The sequence below is a fragment of the Notolepis coatsorum genome, assembly GCF_963971535.1.
Source record: "Notolepis coatsorum genome assembly, chromosome: 13".
Classification (NCBI taxonomy): domain Eukaryota; kingdom Metazoa; phylum Chordata; class Actinopteri; order Aulopiformes; family Paralepididae; genus Notolepis; species Notolepis coatsorum.
The window spans coordinates 29,339,832-29,349,391 of NC_140177.1; positions in this window are offsets into that span (position 1 = coordinate 29,339,832).

Here is a 9,560-nt window from a genome sequence, read left to right on the forward strand (position 1 = left end):
TTGTCCTCGGCTGTGTTACTGTTTCCCCATTGGATGATGTGAAAGATCTGTACTCTGAAAGGGTTAAATTAAATGTGTAAATAAAACGTGTGTCTGTACAGTAGGTGAAGCAGGACCTACTCTAGTCTACAGTACATACAGAATTGACAAAGCTAAAAATGCAGTTGATCCATCCCTGGAATGTTTTAGATTCAGATGCATTGTCATCATACAGCACAAGTAAACGGTACAATGACCATCCAACCAGAGTGCAAATGTAACAGTAAAGTGCAACAGTAATATACAATGTACTGGTGATTAAACTGGGTATAAAATATATAAATTGGTACTACTGAGTAATAGTGCTAATCAGATGTTTGTACAATGTTATAGTATTATTATGTACAGTGATACAACTAGTATAAAGACACTATGGTAGTAAGTCATACTGGCTAGCAGCGTAAGATAGGTAAGGGATATGTACATATATAGTATTTGGTATGTAGTACAATGGATTATATGCAGGTATATACAGACGTGGATAAATATATATATATATACGATAAATATGGATATATACATACGGTATACAACATTATTGTACATGCTATCATAGAGTTATATGGATTAGAAACGGGTTTTGCTCAAACATCTGAGCAGCATCATGTTTTAGAAGCCTCGGACACACATTTACAATTAGTCATTTAGCTGACGCTTTTATCCAAATCGACTTACAAGTTCTGCACGACAAGTCATCAGGAAGGGCACAACTCTTATCAGCTGAGTAACAATGTTCATCAAAGTGTTGAGTGCTACAGTGTAGGTTAGTTTATTAGGACATGTGCATGACAGTAAGGTTAGTTAGGGTTAGATTTTTATTTTATTTTAAAATAAAATGCCATTTTTATTTCTTTTTTTTAACGTTGCGCATATACAAGATCGAGCTCTTAAAAATCGCACCTCTACTGCAAGGGTGCAGCGTCATTAACACCTTGTTAACCGCACTGCCAGGTTAATGGTGCATGATTACTGCAGTAGCAGTGCAGAGCAGAGCTCAGAGTCCTAAGAGCTGCATCTGTAGACTGCCCTTCCAACTGAAAGATGTCAGGATAGAATACAAATATTAGGTAAAGAGAGAGAGATGCCCCGTATTCCATTGCAGTTTGCACGGCCTCCTCAGCGTGCCTATCCGCAGACCTATATATTTTACGCATCGCGGGGGTGGTGATGATGATGATGACAGTAAGGTTAGTTAGGGTTAGATTTTTATTTTATTTTAATTAATTTTAAAAATGTCAGATAATGGTTGAAGAAGTGCGTCTTTAGTCGACGGCGAAAGATTGGACGGGTTTCGGCTGTCCTAACTGGGGTGGGTAGTTCATTCCACCATTGTGGGGCAAGGACTGAGAATAGGCGACTTCTCTTTGATGACCCTCCCGGAGCTTGGATAGGAGTAGGTTTGAGGCGGCCAGAAGATGCAGAGCATAGGGGTCTTGAGGGTGTGTAGTTAGAGACAATTGACCGGAGGTAGGCGGGAGCGGTTCCCTTTGCCGCACGGTATGCTAGGTCGAGGGCCTTGAAGCGGATTCGTGCAGCAATGGGGAGCCAGTGCAGGTCCCTAAGAAGTGGGGTGACATGGGCCGACTTCGGTAGGTTTGAGATCAGGCGGGCCGCTGCGTTCTGAATGAGTTGAAGAGGCTTGGTGGCAGTGGCCGGGAGGCCAGCGAGCAGTGCGTTGCAGTAGTCAAGGCGGGAGATGACTGTTGATTGGACGAGGAGTTGGGTGGCTTCTTTTGTCAGGAAGGGGCGGATCCTTCTGACGTTGCTCAGGAGGAATCTGCAGGTTCTGGTTGTCGCTGCAATGTGAGCAGAGAAGTTCAACTGGTCGTCGAGGACAACACCAAGGTTCTTGGCGGTCGGGGACGCGGTCGCAGCTGCATTCTCGACTGTGGTGGAAAGGTCGGTCGGGGGAGGATTTGGCCGGCAGGTGGAGCAATTCTGTTTTGCTTAGGTTCAGTTTGAGGTGGTTGGTCGTCATCCAGGCGGAGATGTCGGACAGACAGGCAGAGATCCGCTCAGAGACGTGGATATCTGAGGGAGGGAAGGAGAGGAAGAGTTGAGTATCATCGGCATAACAATGATACGAGAAGCCATGAGACGTGATAATGTTACCCAGTGATTTAGTGTAGAGGGAGAAGAGAAGGGGTCCTAGAACCGAGCCCTGGGGGACACCCGTCCGCAGTGGGCGGGTGGTCGACAGGGTCCCTCTCCATGACACTTGGTAGGAGCGGTCATTGATGTATGATGTCAGCCATGTCAGCGCAGAGCCAGCCACTCCCATTCCTGCGAGGGCCGCGAGGAGGATCTGATGGTTGACTGTGTCGAAGGCTGCAGATAGATCTAGGAGAATCAGGACAGAGGAGAGGCCGAATCACTATAGTCTCCTACGACCTGGCGCGTGCACACACAGAGCCCTTTTCATGCCATTTTTTATTTCTTTTTTTTTACGTTGCGCATATACAAGAACGAGCTCTTCAAAATCGCACCTCTACTGCAAGGGTGCAGCGTCATTAACACCTTGTTAACCGCACTGCCAGGTTAATGGTGCATGATTACTGCAGTAGCAGTGCAGAGCAGAGCTCAGAGTCCTAAGAGCTGCATCTGTAGACTGCCCTTCCAACTGAAAGATGTCAGGATAGAATAAAAATATTAGGTAAAGAGAGAGAGATGCCCCGTATTCCATTGCAGTTTGCACGGCCTCCTCAGCGTGCCTATCCGCAGACGGCGGGGGTGGTGATGATGATGATAGAAACATTTAATTATAGTTCAAAAAGGGCCCCCAAAAATCAGGCTTGCACGCTAAGCGCCTTCGCTTCGAAACTCGCACAGGCCCAGTGCCCTTTTCAGCCTTTGAGCACCTGCCCCTCTAAAGTCCTGTGCACGTCCCTGCCTACGACCGCTCAGCTCTGACCCCGAATTTACACCTCGACTAATTTATCTCGTGTTTGTCATACACGAGACAACGGGCGGTTGCGTGACCTTTTGAAATGCTGTAAATAGCGCAAATGAGAGGGAGAGTGGGACATTCCGCAGGTTCCCTTTCAGAGGGCCGTGGTGGATTAGCCTCTCAACAGCTTACTGGAGGGGAGGTACACCGTGCGTCTTGTCACGAAGATGGATTTAACCACAGTTGAGACCGTCAAAGGAGAGAGGAGCACTGAATAGGGCTTCCCTACATCCATACCACATTTTTGCATAAAAGAAAGGTCTACTGCATAATCTCAGGAGGCTCAAACAGAACCAAGCATTTCACTGTTGATTGATTGATTGATTGATTGATTGATTGATTGATTGATTGAAAACTTTATTAACAGATTGGAGAATGGGTACAATACAGTACAGCTCAATACTAACAACTACTAAGAGGATGAAGACCAGAAAAATACTTTCGTCTTGTTTACATAAGGGTCCTCCATTTTCAATTCATCAAGACATTTATGACATACAAGACATACAAATATACGGTACTGTGTAAGAAAAATAGATCATAAAAAAAGATATACATCCGAAAGGGGAAGAAACTGTACATTGATGTACATGTAATGTACATGTACCTTATATGACAAATAAAACAAAACTTGAACTTGAACTTTAGACTCGATTAACAACACTGGACGAATGCACTTGAGTAAACATCGGAGCTCCCTCCCTCTCGCGACCCTTCCCACCAGCCTCTGCATCTCGGTGTGTACAGTAGCGTTTAGCCTAATGGATGAGTGGATTTACCAAGGTTCTATTTTTCTAAATCCATTGTGCTCAAATCTATAGGAACAGTGGTTCTCAGAGTGGGGTCCGGGCGGGGACCCACAGGGGGTCCTTGAGGGGGTTCCAGGGGGTCCCTAGCGAAATTATATCTGAAATGAAAAAAAGAAATAAAAAATACACTAACCTTCTTACTGTTAACCGGGTTAACCTTCTGTATTGTCGCAGTGAAAGGGTTAACCATTTGGTAGTGTGGCAGTGAAAGGGTTATAGACTTCTGAATTCTGCACTAAATCACATTTAGTCCACATCTAGTACCATGGACCCTTTGCAGTTTGCATACAGGACAAACAGGTGGCTGAAAAGTTGATTGATCTGGGTCTGAACTCCACCCTGAGCGCCTGGATCCTGGACTTTCTGACCGACAGGCCACAGGTGGTCAGGGTGGGTGGACACACCTCCAACTCAATCACCCTGAGCATCTGGGTCCCCCCAGGGCTGTGTCCTCAGCCCCCTGCTGTATTCGCTGTACACACATGACTGTGTGGCCAGGTTCAGCTCCAACTCCATAGTGAAGTTTGCGGACGACACAGTGGTGGTGGGCCTGATCTCTGACAATGACGAGAAGGCATACCGGGAGGAGGTCGATGTCCTAGCACTCTGGTGTCAGGATAACAGTCTACTCCTGAACATTGGTAAGACCAAGAAGCTGAACATGGATTTTAGGAGAACACAGCTGGGGACACACGTCACTGTGGATTAATGGGGCTATCGTGGACAGGGTGAGCAGTTTTAAGTACCTGGGAGTCCACATCACAGAGGACCTGACATGGACAACACACACAGACACTGTGTTAAGAAAGGTGAAGCAACACCTCTAACACCTGAGACAACTCAGGAAATTCAGAGTATCAGGGAAGATACTCCAGTCCTCATGGGGCTGTGGAGAGCATCCTGACTGGGAACATCACTGCCTGGTTTGGCAACTGCACTGCCCAGGACAGGAAGGCTCTACAGAGAATAGTGCACTCAGCAGAGCGGACTATGGGTATTGCACTACCACCCCTGCAGGACTTATACAACAGGAGGTGCAAATCCAGAGCCTGCAGAATAATGAAGGACCCTCACCACCCCAACAATAGCCTGTTCAAGCTGCTGCGGTCAGGCAAGCGCCTCTGCATACATGCAGCAAGAACAGAGAGACTCCAACTCAGCTTCTTCCCCCAGGCCATCAGAACACTGAACACTGATCTTGCCACACACAAGCACACATGAACACACACACACACACACACCACACACACACACACACACACACACACACACACACACACACACACACACACACACGCACACACACACACACACACACACACACATACACACACACACACACACACACACACACACACACACACACACACACACACACACACACACACACTACAGGCCATGACAATATCCCCTCCAAATTCCTCAGAGACTCAGCAGCCACCATCACCCCAGTCATCACCCACATAATAAACCTCTCCATAAAACAGGGATACGTCCCCAAAGACTTCAAAATTGCGAGAGTGACCCCCCTGCACAAAAAAGGCAGCAAATTAGACCCAGGCAACTACCGCCCTGTTTCTATTCTTACCTCCATCTCGAAAGTTATGGGAAAAAAATTCTACGAACAGGTCGAAAAGTACCTTGTAGAAAAAAGCTAATCTACGAATTCCAATCTTGCTTCAGAACATCCCATTCCACTGACACATGCCTTCTCTATTTGAACGACCACATCAAACAAGAGGTGGACGCGGGCAAATACTGCGTCATGGTCATGCTGGACCTCCAAAAGGCTTTCAACACTGTCAATCACTCCATTCTGATTGACAAGCTAAAAGCAATTGGTTTTGATAGTTCATCAGTGAGCTGGATGCAATCCTACCTGGATCTCCTCTCTGGTAAACAAGAATACCCTGAAGACTCTGGCAGGAGCACTCATTCAAGGGTACTACGACTATGCGTGCACCTCATGGTACCAAAGCACCTCAAAGGCGCTTAAAACAAGATTACAAACATCACAAAACAAACTGATCAGACTACTACTTGACCTTACCCCCGGAACCCACCTCACCCTGCCCACTTTGACAACCTAGGATGGCTTAGAGTAGACGACAGAGTACAGCAACTTGCAATGGGCCTGGTCTACAAGATACACTATACGACTAAGGTACCCATGTACATGTCAAAATACTTCCCAAAGGTCAGTGAATACCACAACCACTACACCAGAGGAAGCTCAACAAATCATGTTAAACCCAGATTCGGCTCAAACAAGGGACTAAACACGTTTCGCAATCAATGTGGAACGCCCTACCCAAAGCTGTAAAGGAATGTGAATCCCTACCCACATTCAAAACCGCTCTTAAAGAGCACCTACGGGAGGCTGCAATTCAAAACTGGCCACCGTAAATGCCCAAAACCCCCACCACCTCCTAATAGACAGTCTCCTCCCCACCGCATGTATATATTCCCTCCCCGCCGTATGTATATTTCTCTCCCACCCACCCACCCCCTCCTAATGTACAGTCCCATCCCCATCATATGTATATACTCTGTCAGGATCTAGGGGTAACAGTACTGTATATTTGAATACCGTTTATGTCACAAATGTATCAGTACTAAATATATGTCATGTATGTTGTGTATGTCATAAATGTCTATATGAATTGAAAATGGGGGACCCTGATGGAAACAAGACAAACGTCTTTCTCAGGTCTGCATCCCCTTAACAATTGTGTGTATTGATAAAGTTTTCATTCATTCATTCATTCAGGTGAGAGAACAGATGGTGGAGGTGAACAGTACACTGTCCCCCCCCCCCCCTCCCAGTGAGCTGTGGTCCACAAGGAAGCATACTAGGACCGTTAATTTATACAAATGACATGTCATCAGCTTGTGACTGCAACTTGTTCCTGTTCACGAACGACTCAGCCCTGCTGGTCTCTGACAGGGACAAGTAGCAGGTTGGAATATCCCTCAGCTCCGAACTTGGCAGAATCTGCACCTGGCTCGCTGATAACGAACTATCATTACACCTGGGTAAAACAGTCCATTCTCTTTGGATCAAATAACAAACTCAGCAAGGCCAACAGCTTCTCTGTTACAGTGGGTGACAATATTGTCACAAGGAAAAATGAAATTACCTACCTGGGTTCCATCCTAGAGGCAAATCTTTCCTGTGACAAAATGGCAACCAATGTAATAAAAAAAGTCAACCAACGAACAAGATTCTTGTACCGGATCTCCTCTCTGGTAAACAAGAATTAGAATACCTTGAAGACTCTAACAGGAGCACTCATTCAAGGGTACTACGACTATGCTTGCATCTCATGGTACCAAAGCACCTCAAATGCCCTAAAAACAAGACTACAAACATCACAAAACAAACTGGTCAGACTACTGCTTGACCTTACCTAACTCTTACTCTTACAGGTCCACTTGTTCGACCTGTTGCCATCGGGCAGGCGTTACAGGTGCATCATTTACATTTACATTTACATTTAGTCATTTAGCTGACGCTTTTATCCAAAGCGACTTACAAATTCTGTACGACAAGTCATCAGGGAGGGCACAACTCTATCAGCTGAGTAACAATGTTCATCAAAGTGTTGAGTGCTACAGTGTAGGTTAGTTTATTAGGACAAGTGCATGATAGTAAGGTTGTTTAGGGTTAGATATATTTTTTTTTCTTTTTTATTCTTTTTTTTTGATAATGGTTGAAGAAGTGCGTCTTTAGTCGACGGCAAAATATTGGATGGGTTTCGGCTGTCCTAACTGGGGTGGGTAGTTCATTCCACCATTGTGGGGCAAGGACTGAGAAAAGGCGGCTTCTCCTTGATGACCCTCCCAGAGCTCGGATAGGAGTGGGTCTGAGACGGCCAGAAGATGCAGAGCATAGGGGTCTTGAGGGTGTGTAGTTAGAGACAATTGACCGGAGGTAGGCGGGAGCAGTTCCCTTTGCCGCACGGTATGCCAGGTCGAGGGCCTTGAAGGGGATTCATGCAGCAATGGGGAGCCAGTGCAGGTCCCTAAGAAGTGGGGTGACATGGGCTGACTTCGGTAGGTTTCGGTAGGGCCGCTGCGTTCTGAATGAGTTTAAGAGGCTTGGTGGCAGTAGCCGGGAGGCCAGCAAGCAGTGCGTTGCAGTAGTCGAGGCGGGAGATGACTGTTGATTGGACGAGGAGTTGGGTGGCTTCTTTTGTCAGGAAGGGGCGGATCCTTCTGACGTTGCTCAGGAGGAATCTGCAGGTTCTGGTTGTCGCTGCGATGTGAGCAGAGAAGTTCAACTGGTCGTCGAGGACAACACCAAGGTTCTTGGCAGTCGGGGACGCGGTCACAGCTGCATCCTCGACTGTGATGGAAAGGTCGGTCAGGGGGGAGGATTTGGCCGGCAGGTGGAGCAATTCTGTTTTGCTTAGGTTCAGTTTGAGATGGTTGGTCGTCATCCAGGCAGAGATGTCGGACAGACAGGCCGAGATCCGCTCAGAGACGTGGATATCTGAGGGAGGGAAGGAGAGGAAGAGTTGAGTATCATCGGCATAAGACGTGAGACGTGGCATGAGAAGGCATGAGACGTGATAATGTTACCCAGTGATTTAGTGTAGAGGGAGAAGAGAAGGGGTCCTAGAACCGAGCCCTGGGGGACACCCGTCCGCAGGGGGCGGGTGGCCGACAGGGTCCCTCTCTATGACACTTGGTAGGAGCGGTCATTGAGGTATGATGTCAGCCATGTCAGCGCAGAGCCAGCCACTCCCATTCCTGCGAGGGCCCAGAGTTGAGGGAGGAGTTGATGGTTGCAGTTAGGAATGGGAGGATGTCTGGTGCTATGGTCTGGAGGAGTGGGGAGGGTAGCTGATCCAGCTGGCATGTAGTCTGACGGTTCGACGTTACCAGTGTCAGGGTCTCGGCTTTTGTAATGGGAGAGAAAGATGACAGGGTGAAGGATGAGATTCTCGATTCAGTATTTGGAATGGGTGGGGGTTGGGAGAAGGAGCTTGCGGATGTTCTCCACTTTTTCCTTGAAGAAGATCGCAAAGTCTTCGGCAGAGAAAGATGAGGGAGGAGGGGGTGGGGGGGGGAGTGAGGAGGGAGGACATGGTAGCATGCAGTTTGCGAAGGTTCTTGGCAGAGGCCTCGATCCTATGGTGAAAGAAAGAAGCTTTGGCATTAGTAATGGTTTTGGAGAATGTTAACAAGAGGTTGTGAACTTGTGATATATGTTGATGTCAGCAGTGAGGCGTGACTTTCTATACTTCCTCTCAGCCGCTCTCAGAACAAACAGGCTCAGAGACAGTTTCTCCCCCAGAGCCATCACCACCCTGAACTCTAACATGCACTAATAATTCACCTCCACTAAACAATTCAACCTCCCACACTGTGCAACATCCTGATGTTCAATATCCACGGTGCAATATCCACACGCTACCGTCTGACACTGTGATTGTTATTTGTGTATTGCTATTCTGTATATTGTTGTTATTTTGTATATTGTATATATACAACATATTGTATATGTTGTAACATTGTCTTATTGTATAGCATTTAATGTTTCTGTATATAGGATTTTATGTTTCTCTTTTATTACTTGTGATTTTATTACTGCACCTTAGGTTTGAGTCCCAAATATCGTTGTATGCAAATATAATGACAATAAAGTACAATCTAATCTAAAAACACTGTACAACTGTACAAGCAAAACTGCACATTGGAATATTGACAAAACCATACTAGGTAATTTACTGTACATTGGAGGGGGTTGGGTTAGGACA